The following is a 13,939-nucleotide window of genomic DNA, read 5'->3' on the forward strand; positions in this document are numbered from 1 at the left end:
AGTGGGATCAGACCAAATAAGAAACCTGCGCAAACACGGGTAGAACGTACAAACACCTTGGAGATGTTGTGCTTGGTGGGATATGAGCCCCGCAAAGCTATAATGTTAAGCAAGGTTGTGGAGTCGGTAAGCCAAACCTCCGACTCCACAGCTCTGCCTCACTACTGAGCATGTACATAAAGTGTAGCACAGATTCATCTCAACTAAAAGCTGAGATCCTTAGATCAGGATTGACATCATCAGTTGATTATGACGTTATCAAATGATTGACATCATCAAATGATTGACATAATCAGTTGATTATGAGATCATCAAATGATTATGACATCAACAGTTGATTATGACCATCTGTTGATTATGACATCATACGTTAATTATGACATCATCAAATGATTATGACATCATCAGTTGATTGTGACATCAGTTTGTTATGACATCATCGAATAATCATGACATCTTCAGTTGATTATGACATTAAATGATTATGACATTAAATAATTATGACATCAGTTTATTATAACATCATAAAATGATTATAACATCAGTTCATTATGACATCCTCGGTTGATTATGACATCAGTTGACTATGACATCAGTTTATTATGACATTATCAAATGTTTGACATCAGTCTATTATAACATCATTGAATGATTATGACATCATTAGTTTGATATGACATCAAATTATTATGACATCAGTTGTCTATGACATCAGTTGATTATGACATCAGTTTATTGTGACATCATCGAATGATTGTGATGTCCTCAGTTGAGTATGACATCATCAGTTAATTATGACATTGAATGATTATGGCATCATCAGCTGATAATGACATCATCTAATGGGTATGACATTGATTATAACATCATTAGTTGATTATATAATTGATTATAACATCAGTTGATTATGAAATTATCAAATATTATGACATCAACAGTTGATGACATCATCGAATAATTATATGATCAGTTTATTATGCCATCATCAGTTGATTATGACATCATCAAATGATTATGACATTATTAAATGATTATTACGTCATCACTTAATTATAACATCGAATAATTATGACATCATCGAATGATTATGAAATCAAAGGATTAAGATTTTCTCAGTTGATTATGACATCAGCAAATGATTATGACATAATCAGTTGATTATGACATCCAAAGTTAATTATGACATCATTGTAAAATTAAGACATCGAATAATTATGACATCAACAGTTGATTATGACATCTTCAGTTGATTTTGACATCATCAAATGATTGACATCCACAGTTAATTATGACATCATTGTATAATTAAGACATCATCGAATAATTATGACATCATCAATGATTGATATAATTTGATTATGAAATCATTAGCTGATTATGACATCATGAAATGATTATGACCTCATCAAATGATTATGACATCAGTTGATTATGACATCAACTAATGGGTATGACATCATCAGTTTATTATGACATTATTGAATGATTATGACATCATCAGTTCATTATGACATCAAATGATTATGACATCATCAGTTGGTTATGACATCATCAGTTGATTATGACATCATCTAATGTGTATGACGATCAGTTTATTATGACATTATTGAACGATTACGACATCATCAGTTGATTAGGACATCATCGAATGATAATGACATCATCATTTGATTATGACATCAAATGATTATGACATCATCAGTTGTCTATAGCATCATCTGTTTGATATCAGTTGTTTATATCATCAGTTAATTATGACATCATCTAATGAGTATGAAATCATCAGTTTATTATGACATCAGTTGATTATGCCATCTTCAGTTGATTATGACATCAGTTAATTATGACATCATCGAATGATTATATCAGTTGATTATCACATCATCAAATGATTATGACATCAGTTGATTATGACATCCAGTTAATTATGACATTATTGTATAATTAAAACATCATCGAATAATTATGACATCATCAATGATTGACATCATCAGTTGATTATGACATCAAATGATTATGAAATCATCAAATGATTGACTTCAGTTGTCTATGACGTCAGTTGAATATGACATCATCAAATGAATATGACATTGTCAGTTGATTATGACGTCAGTTATTTATGACATCATCGAATGATTAAGACGTAATCAAATAATTATGACATCAGCAATGATTATTACATCATCAGTTGATTATGACATCAAATGATTATGACATCATCATTTGATTATGAAATCATTATTTGATTATTATTTCATCAAATGATTGACATCAGTTTTTTATGGCATCATCAGTTGACTATGACATCATCGGTTAATTATGACATCAGTTGATTATGCCATCATCAGTTGATTATGAAAACATCAAATGATTATGACATCTGTAGATTGTGATATCATCAAATAATTATGACATCATTAAATGATTAAGATATGTTCAGTTGATTATGACATCAGTTAATGATGACATCATCGTATAAATAAGACATCGTCGAATAGTTGACATCATCAATGATTATGACATCAGTTGATTATGACATCACCAAATGATTATGACATCATCAGTTAATTATGGCATAATCGAATGATTATGACATCATCAGCTGATTATGACATCTGTTGATTATGAAATAATTGAATGATTATGACATCATCCGTTGAACATGACATCATCGAATGAATAAGACATCATTAGTGATTATGATGACATCAAATGATTGACATCAGTTGATCATGACATCACCAAGTGTTTGTCATCAACAGTTGATTTTGACATCATTAAATAATTATGATATCAGTTGATTATGACATCATTGAATAATTATGACATTGGTTGATTATGACATCATAAAATTATTGATATCGAATGATTCTGACATAATTAGTTGATCATCACATCATCAAATAATTGACATCATCAGTTGTTTATGACATTATCGAATGATTATGACCAGTTGATTATGACATCATGGAATTATTATGACATCATCGAATTATTGTGTATTATCAAATGATTATGTCATCATCAGTTGACTATGACATTATCAAATGATTATGAAATCATTGAATGATTACGACATCATCAGTTGATTATGACATCGTTTAGTGATTATGACATCATCAGTTGATTATGACATCATTGATTATGACATCATCGGTTGATTATGACATCGGTTGATTATGACATCAAATGATTATGACATTAGCGAATGATTATGACCTCATCCATTGAACATGACATCATCGAATGAATAAGACATTAGTTGATTATGATGGCATCAAATGATTATGACATCATCAGTTGATCATGACATCACCAAATGTTTGTCATAAACAGTTGATTGTGACATTAAATGATTGACATCATCAGTTGATTACATCATCAGTTGATTATGACATCATAAAATGATTATATCGAATGATTGACAATTGATCATCACATCCTTAAATAATTATGACATCATCAGTTGTTTATGACATTATCGAATGATTATGACATCAGTTGATTATGACATAATTGAATGATTGACATCAGTTGATTACGACATTATCAAATTATTGACATTGCATGATTACGACATCATCAAATTATTATGACATCAGTTGATTATGACATCATCTGTTGATTGACATCAGTTGATTATGACATCATCAAATAATTATGACATCAAGAGTTGACATCAGTTGATTATGACAATCAAGTGATTATGTCAATCAAATAATTAAGACAATCAATTGATCTTGACATCATTGAATGACATCAGTTAATTATGAAATCATCAGTTGATTATGACATCAAAGGATTATGACATCATCAGTTGATTAAGATATCAGTTTTATTATATCATCGAATGATTATGACATCAATAGCTGATTATGACGACATCGAATGCTTATGACATCATTTTTTATGATATCATTTGATTATTACATCATTAGTTATATAATCGAATGATGACATCAAATGATTGACATCATCGAATGATTATATCAGCAGTTGATTATGACATCATCAAATGACAATGACATCATCAGTTGATTATGCCATCATTAGTTGATTATATCATCAACTGATTATGACGTCATCAGTTAATTATAGCATCATCTAATAATTATGACATCGAATCATTATGAAATCATCGAATGTTTAAGATATTTTCAGTTGATTATGACATCATCGAATAATTATGACAACATCAAATGATTATGACATCATGGAATGATTATGACGTCATCAGTTGATTATGACATCATCGAATGATTATGACATCATCGAATGATTATGACATCATCAGTTGATTGACATAATCAAATGATTATGACATCGTATGAAAAAGACATTGTCAAATAATTGACATCATTTGATTGACATCAGTTGATTATGAAATCACTAGCTGATTATGACATCGAATGATTATTACATCATGAAATGATTATGACATCATCAGATGATTATGACATCATCGAATGATTATGACAATCAGTTAACTATGAGATCATCAAATGAGTATAACATCCTCAGTTTACTATGACATCATCGAATGTCAATGACATCATCATTTGATTAAAACATGATTGAATGATTGTGACATTATCAAATGATTATGACCTCATCGAATGATTATGACATGTTCAGTTGATTATATAATCAAATGATTATGACATGATCAAATGATTTTGACATCATTGAATGATTATCATATCAGCCGTTGATTATGACATCATCAAATGATTATTACATCATCAGTTGATTATGACATCATCAAATGATTATTACATCATCAGTTGATTATGACATCATCAAATGATTGACATCATCAATAAATTATGACATCATCAATAAATTATGACATCAGTTGATTAAGCCATCATCAGTTGAATATGACATCAAATGATTATGACATCATCAGTTAATTAGAGCATCATCGAATGATTATGACATCATCGAATGATTACGACATCATTAGTTGATTATGACATCATCAGTTAATTATGACATCATTGTATGAATAAGACATCATCAAATAATTGACATCATCAATGATTATGACATCAGTTGATTCATAAAATGATTCTGAAATCATCCATTAAATATGAAATCATTAGCTGATTATGACATCATCTATTGATGACATCATCAGTTTATGACATTATTGAATGATTATGACACCATCAGTTGATTATGACTGTTAGTAATTCCAACACACACAGAGGGACGACACCGGGAAGATCACGCGATATCTCACCGTGCCGTCATGCTGTCAGTATTTCGTCCGGAGTCGTGAGCATGCTATCCAGATTACTCGCTGCGTAGGTATGGCTATGTGCCCACGTTGCATTTATGAAGCAGAAAATTTCTGCTGCATAAATGCAAGTCCTCTCCCGGAAAAACGCATGCGGAATTCCGCACGCGTTTATCGCGCGTTTTTTGCGCGTTTATCACGCGTTTTCCACATGCGGAATTGCCTTGCGTTTTTTATGCATTGGACTATGGCAATTCTGCTTGCGGAAACGCAAAATTAATTGACATGCTGCGGATTTTTGAACGCAGCATAAACGCTGCGGAAAAAACCGCAGCATGTGCATAGAACTTGCGGAATCCCATTGGGGACCATGGGGTGCGGGTTACCAAGCGTTTTACAAGCGTTTCCGCTGCGGAAATTCCGCATCAAAAACGCTTGAAAAACGCTACGTGGGCACACAGCCTATCAGTAAGCGACCAGTGAGCATATGGCTTCACAATATTTCATTTTTGAAATTTCTGTTAAACTCTCTTTGAAGCTGGGGAAAACAACTTTGCTAGTTACACGCAAATTATTTCAATCCTGCCAGTAATTTCCCCCTGCGTCTTCCAAGGACAAGAGGCTCGCATCTTAATTAAGTTTGGGGACAGCTCTTGGCTGGCATTGGTTTATGTAAGGCCTTTTGGCTGTGGGTGATAATTTGCAGGAAGACACTGTATAATTGTCATCTCTGGACAAACACTACAGGAGAGGGCATGGAAGAAGGGGCTAATATTCTGTTAATATTTTCCTGTTAATCATCATTTGATTATGAAATCATTAGCTGATTATGACATCATCAGATGATTGACATCATCGATTGATTATGACATCAGTTGATTATGACATCATCAGTTGATTAAGCCATCAGTTGAATATGACATTACCAAATGATTGACATCATCAGTTAATTATGGCATTGACGAATGATTATGACATCATCAGTTGATTATGACATAATTGAATGATTATGACATCATCGAATGAATATGACATCATTAGTAGTGATGAGCGAGCACTAAAATGCTCGGGTACTCGTTGCTCGGGTCGAGCAAATTGGAATACTCGGGTGCTCGACCCGAGCAACGAGCCCAATGTAAGTCTATGGGAAACTCGAGCATTTTTCAGGCAGCTCCCCCCGGCGGTCTGCAGGGGGCCTAAAAATTGCCCAAATCGATGGGAACAGTGCTCAAATAACATGGGAACAGCATGGGGAAGACCCCTGGAAGCATTTCTGACTCCCAGGTCACTGCTGTTAACAACGTTGTCAGAGTATTACGTCACTTTTACAGACTCGCAATAAAACATACAAAAACAAAACCAAAATGGATTTTCCTAGGAAATATGTTAAGGAACATCTTTTCCAGGGTAATGACTTGTATAGAAGGCAAAATAAATAACCAAAACCAAAAATACTCCTCCACACCGTGGGCTATGTTCACACGTTGCGTTTTTGATGCGTTTTTGCACTTTTGCATTGCTTTCAACCAAGACAAATGCATTCACCAGGAAATGTAATTTTAACATTTTACAACTTTATCTGGCCATGTGGTGTGTGAAACATCATCAGACACATGCATACAGTGCTGAAAAGACATGAGAACAGCATGGGGAAGACCTCTTGAAGCATCTCTGACTTCCAGGTCACTGCCTAAAAGTGTGCCCATCATAAGTGATCCTTGGCGCATGCGAAGATGCCTCCCGCCATGCACCTGTCGTTGCAGACTTGCAACAATCACCGTCCACGTCCTTGTCCCAGTGCAGCGTTCAGTTGTCCCTACCCCATTCGTTGGAATGCAAGCGCAAGTATGCAGCCAGCCACCCACCCACCCACAGGCTGCAATACTATACTGCCAAATTTTTTACAGCTGCTTGCACTTGAAATGTGGCCTATTAAGCTCGTGGAGGCGGAAGCTTTTCACAACCTCATGCCGGCGGCGGCCGGGTGTCCGTACTCGGTCCCCAGCCGCCACTATATTTACCGGTATCGCCTCCGCCTTCCACAAGCACGGGTCCCACAACATTACCTGTGCCCTCCCCAGTGCACTTACTGGGAAGGACCGCTTAACCACAAACAAGTGGACAGGTGAATGTGGCCAGGGACGGTACGGAGCCAGTCCACAACTTTTTTTGCTGACAGTTTTATTTAGCTTGGTGAAAGGACTGGCATAAAGGGAAACCCTATCTAGCCTGCATGTCATTTCTTACAGGAAGTCCTGTAATGCAGCTTGTTGCAGAAGCAATGGCAGCCCGTCCAACATCAACTCACCCTTGTCGGTGGTGCTTTGACACACACACACACATCTTTCTTTGCGCATTTAATTTCTTTAATACAGAGTTGGACAATGGCCTGATCTGTAATGCGGTTTGAGAAATAACATGCATAAGCATGGCCGATCCACATTAAAAAAGCAGCCATAGAGTGTCCGGGAACCTTCCCCCACACTTTTCTTAGCCAGGGCTGCTTTTCGGCAGGGTTGGACTGGCCCACCAGAGAACCGGAGACTCCTCCGGCGGCCCCTGGCTTCTCCTTCAGGAGAGTTCATAGTGCCGAGGTGAGGCCATGATGATAGAGGCCACGATGATAGAGGTCACCATCTGCTTAGTTTTTTGTTACTTGGAATGCAAGTGCAAGTATGCAGCCAGCCACCCTCCCACAGGCCGCAACACTAAACTGCCAGATTTCTGGGCAGCTTTTTGCACTTGAAATATGGCCTTTTAAGCTCGTGGAGGCGGAAGCTTTTCACAACCTCATGCCGGCGGCGGCCGGGTGTCCATACTCGGTCCCCAGCCGCCACTATATTTCCCGGTATCGCCTCCGCTTTCCACAAGCACGGGTCCCACAACATTACCCGTGCCCTCCCCAGTGCACTTACTGGGAAGGACTGCCTAACCACAAACACGTGGACAGGTGAATGTGGCCAGGGACGGTACGGAGCCAGTCCACAACTTTTTTTGCTGACCGTTTTATTTAGCTCGGTGAAAGGACTGGCATAGAGGGAAACCCTATCTAGCCTGCATGTCATTTTTCACAGGAAGTCCTGTAAAGCTGCTTGCACTTGAAATGTGGCCTTTTAGGCTCGTGGAGGCGGAAGCTTTTCACAACCACATGCCTCATGCCTCGTGTCCATACTCTGTCCCCAGCCGTCACTATTTCTCCCGGTGTTGTCTCCGTCTTCTACAAGCGCGGGTCCCTGAACATTACTGCTGGTACTTTTCTGTGGAATTTGCTTGCCTCCTACCAGCCTCGAATATTTCCAGGAAACTATGGTACGACACCATGGTATTAGCACTGCCCCCAGTACCAGTAGCGAAGCCATCCCCATTTTCCTTCTCAGGAATTTTATTTGGTAGAATACAAATGCACAGGCAACCAGCACTGCAGCGACTCAGTCCTTGTGCAGAGACTCCAGAAGCTCGACCTCACCAGCTGGAGCAATCAAACTTACCATCGGGTGCAATTCCCTCCAGAAACAAAGTAAGTCACAATTCATACATGAAGAAAGCGAGGTGGCACACCGATGTAATAAAATCTTGTTTTATTCCATTTCCATTAAAAATGCAGGGAAGCGGCACCTTTTGCGGACGACGGCCGTTTCGCGTGTCTATCACGCTTCCACGGGTCCAGGCATATGGTCATGGGGGTGTGCAGGGGTTAAAATACTCCCGACCCCACCCCCTGGACCAAACAGCCATACAAAATGTTACAACAAAAAATACAAAATTAAAAACAATTGTTTTAAAAAATTTTTTTACAAAATATTCATGGAACCATCATAAAAATACTGCCATGTCTAGCTTGTCGTTTAAGCTGAGGGGTCCCTGGGCATTAGTTCGGAGGATCCTGTGATGAAATGCCGGCCGGTGGTTGAGCTCTCTGGTGCCCCCTTACCTCTCAGGTGAGTCAAGGTACTGAGCCTAGAGTAAGTAGTGCCAGGAAGCTGCTACCAGCGGGGGAAAACACGGTGGTGTGTTGTCCCTTACACGTCACCAATCCGTGATGCCACGATACAGGCACAACTCTCTGGCGCCCCCTGCCTCTCAGGTCAGTCAAGGTACTGCACCTAGAATGAGTGGTCGCTGGAGAGGCCGTCCTGTAGCCCTCTGGGTATTTGAGGCCCTCTGCAGTGAGGGCGGTATATATATATTTCCCTGGCTGCGCCAGTAATATATATCCACACCTCCGACCGTCACTGCCAGCCTTCCTCAAATCCCCCAGATGGTATGCTGCCACCAGTTCTTGTTTGATACAAGCCCGGTCCATTAATAGACTTGCATCGGGTCAGGAACCAACCCAGTAGCGTTTCAGCCAAGCGTTTCCGGACCTATGGATTCGTATATGCAGAGTAAAGGATACAGCCCACGATTAATTTATGATTTAATCGATTATAAGAATACACTAGATTACAAGGCTATACAATTAACTATACAATGGTATTTTGCCAGAATAAGAGATATAACAATTAGAAATACAAAACACAGGAATAACAACGATAAATCAGTTACTGTTCTTGTGGTGCAAGGGAGGATTTGCTATCCCACAGGTTTAAGCTTAGTTGCAGTCGTCCAAGCCTCAGTAGCACATGGCAAAGGTGCTCCTCCCACTCAGATGACGCGCCCCCTGGGCCAGTGCTGTTAGGGATACCCGGAGCCGGATCAGATGGGGGTTGTAGTCTCCGAGTGGCTGTGACCCGGTCCGTGCCCAGGGTGTCAAGCTCAGTGTGTGGCAGTCCTTACTGATGTTACTAAAGTTCTTTATGTCGACTACGCCACCCGTTGAATTGCGGTCACTACGGCCGCCGCTGCAGCAGGGTCCGCTGAGGCTGATGGTGTTGGTGCAGCTTAGGTAGTATAACCCCCAACGGGAGGGGTATAGCCTCAGGGGGTCAGGTGCAGAGGATGGTGGTTGTGGAGGCGCAGGGAGGATGGTAATCAGAGACAGAGTCGGGTTGTGCAGTTCAGGGTTTTTACTTACTGCAGATGTTCCGGTCACTCCGGCCTTGAGTGACCACCCGAGCCGTGCTGCGTCCACCAGGTCCTGGACTCGGCCAACCCCCAAGTAGTTCTGGAGCGTGGTTCTGAGCTCCCGTTCTGTCCTGTCCTCGTCTCTGGCCTTCCCCACCAGGGATCCACCTATGTCCGGCTCCCTCGGGCCTCTTGTTGGCGAACCCTTGCCTCTGGGTTCCCTGACCCTATGCGTGGTCTGCCTTCCGGGTGGATATAGTGGGTGGCCGTGGCAGATGCTGCCCACGGCCTCCGGTCTCTGGCTGAGGTATGCTGTAGCCCCCACCAGTTTGGGATCCGGTACCCTGTTGCCAACTCTTCACCCTGTGATTGTATTTGGGCTCTCAGAGTTCCTTCTTTCTCCCCCTCTGGGTCTTTCGTTTTCTCCTCTCTCACTCTGGCTCTGGGGCTGCTCTGCTCCTCTGCTCTCTTCCACTGCTCTGCAAAGTCTTCACTACAACAGGCTGACTTCTCACAGACTGACCCTGATCTTAGATGGTTCCCACCTTATATACTCCCTCTATGTGTGAGCTCAGGTGACCAGCACCCAATGAGCTCCTATCTTTACCCAGACTGCTCCCCCTATCTGCCCCTACACTACTGGGATGGTCCACCCCCCTCCCACTCCAGCCAAGGACAGACTCGGTCGTACCTGCACATTTCTAAGTGGGAGTACCGTTGGTCTGCCCTCCGGAAATGGGATGTGTGTAGTGCATGCAGCTTTCTGAGCTCAGTCCCACACTCCATCCTTACCCGGGAGTGGAATATCACACCTCCGGGTTGAGGTGCAATACCCCTGTAGCAGCCGAATCCTCAGGGTGCTACACAGACACCTGGACCCGACGTTAGGAGTTGTTCACATCATCTCCTTGGTCAAAACTGAAGGGGGTTTCTGGCTGTCGGCTATACTAGAGTCCTGTCACGCCCACTGTTGGTGATGTCAGTTTACTACGCCCCGCCCCCCCTACTAATGCCAGTTTTGGCTCCATTTGAGAAAAGTAACCATAACTTTCCCTGGGGTGATCTCATCGTATCACCAGAGGTCTCGTCGTGATCCTACTCTTCTGGGGAAGCCATTGACTCTAAACATGCCTCCCCTGGGACCTTGTATATGGTTCTTCTAAATATCTAGCTTTCCAGGCCACTCATGGATTTATAAGTCCCATGACTGTGTCCGCGGGCACATTCCCCACATGATACATTTTGTTCGGGTTCCCTAACTTGTATCGTGTGGTTATGAATTGATGGTATATCTGTAGCTTTTGGCGGCCATTTTCCACAAAGAAAGCACATGGTTTCTTGAGGCAGTGGAGAGGTTTTCAGGCTTGCACAAATGGTTTACTTCTGGTTTCAAGTAACATCACGGTGTTAATTACCGCCTAGGGTCTCTGGACACAACAGAGCTGGCCCATCTATTTACCATATCAAAGAAGTTCCTTGAGACTGATCTCCAGAGGTGAGGGCGAATTGCTCTGTTTACCAGGGGCTGGAGAATTGTGACATGGTAGGAGCTGTGTGAGGGATTTTTAGAAATGACAGTAGGGAATATCTTCAGGTATGACGTATCATACCTAAGATGGCGGCTAACTTTCATGACATCCATTTCGTCTCCCTCTGTAAGAGGATCCTATTGTGGTTTCCTCCCTTGCGTGGCAATTCCACTTTTTCTAATCCTGCATGACCTCAGGATTACCCCTATGCTCAGTGCGAATATGCTGTATTAACCTTTGAGAGCCCTTCCCTGAAAGGATTGAATTGAAATGCTCTCTGAACCGTGTGAACAGGGGTTTAATTGTTTTGCCTATATAGAACCTTCTACACGGGCAAAAAATTGCATAAGGCTATGTGCCCACAATGCAGAAATGCTCAGGATTTTTTCCTGAGCGTTTCTGCATCTCCCTGGCAGAAAAAAAACGCATGCGGATTGTACATTCGTTTTCCTGCCAGGGACATGCGGAAATGGAGCGTTATTCACTGACATTTCCGCATGCGGATTGACAAGCGCTTTCCAAGCGATTAGCATCACTTGGAAAGTGCTTGTGACAACTAGGTCACACTATATAAATCCATGCAAACTGCATGGATTTATATAGTGTGACCCAAGAGAGTGGTTAAAAAAATATATATACTTACCCTCCGATGGCCTGCGCTGAATTGCTTCGCTCGGTCGGTTGCAGTGGATTGAAAGACCTGCCGACATCAGCACAGGTCCTTTAATCCACTGCAAAGTGCCGGGAAGCAAGCAGGAGCGCACCGCGGGCCGCCAGAAGGTAAATATACATTTATTTTTTATTCTTTTTTTACAGATTTTTTAATGGTACCTGGGTGTGGAGGAGAGTCTCCTGTCCTCTACACCCGGGTACCATCCGCACATTAGAACGCACCAATTACGCAAGTACAGATGCAGTCTTGCGGAATTGGCGCGTTCTAATGAATGCAAGTCAGTGGCGGCGAAGACTCAGCATTTCCGCAAAATAATTGGTAGTGCTGCGTTTTTTTCCGCAATAATAATCCGCAGCGGAAATTTCCGCAGCATGTGCACAGCACATGAGGACTATCATTGGGGAACACTGCTGCCCTTCTACCATGCGTTTTTAATGCGTTTCCGCAGCTGCAGAAACGCATTAAAAACGCATCGTGGGCACACAGCCTTAACCGTGAATTTGGTTCTACATGTAATCAGATCCCTGATCACATGGTGTACCCCTCCAAGTTCTATTTGCCGGGCATTCTCATGAAAACTGCAAAAATTACACGTACCACATTTGTGATTGCCCGTGATTACTGATTTATTTAACCAATTCCTCGCCGAGTTACCCTCTATGCGATTCTTTACAAGCTTGTCTTTCAAATTTGGTCCCCGGCGGTAAGTAATCAATGGGTTTCCCACTCCCACCTGGAAATCCCTGTCTGCAGTGACAAGGTGCCAGTTTTTCAGAATTGTTGATCTAATTTTTTTATCCATAGGACCAAACTTAAAATTGAAAAGGAATCTCTTAAACTTATCTGTATTGTCCTCATTTTTTGGGGGATTTAATAACGAGGTCTGAGGAAATTGGCTTACCCTTTGATAGGCATTCTCTATGATATCGTCTGGATATCCTCTTTGTTTAAACTTCATTTTCAGATTTCGTGCTTCTTTTACAAAGGAGGCAGTATTGTTATTAATTTTTCTCAAGCGTAAAAATTGACTGTAGGGTAGAGACTGCTGCGAGTGTAAAGGATGTGCACTCTGATAGTGAAGCAGTGCATTACAGGATGTGGGTTTTGAAAAAGATTCTGTGGATAGATTGCCATCCACAATTTTAAGTTTTACAATTTTTTGCCAGTGTAGAAGGTTCTATATAGGCAAAACAATTAGACCCCTGTTCACACGGTTCAGAGAGCATTTCAATTCAATCCTTTCAGGGAAGGGCTCTAAAAGCTTAATAGAGCATATTTGCAGTGAGCATAGGGGTAATCCTGAAGTCATGCGCTTCATAGGATTAGAAAAAGTGGAATTGCCACGCAAGGGAGGAAACCACAATAGGATCCTCTTACAGAGGGAGGCGAAATGGATCCTCCGAACTAATGCCCAGGGACCCCTCGGCTTAAACGACAAGCTAGACATGGCAGTACTTTTATGATGGCTCGATGAATATTTTGTAAAAATTA

The sequence above is a fragment of the Phyllobates terribilis genome, unplaced genomic scaffold (assembly GCF_046119375.1).
Source record: "Phyllobates terribilis strain yellow unplaced genomic scaffold, ASM4611937v1 Scaffold_8__6_contigs__length_399053987, whole genome shotgun sequence".
NCBI lineage: Eukaryota > Metazoa > Chordata > Amphibia > Anura > Dendrobatidae > Phyllobates > Phyllobates terribilis.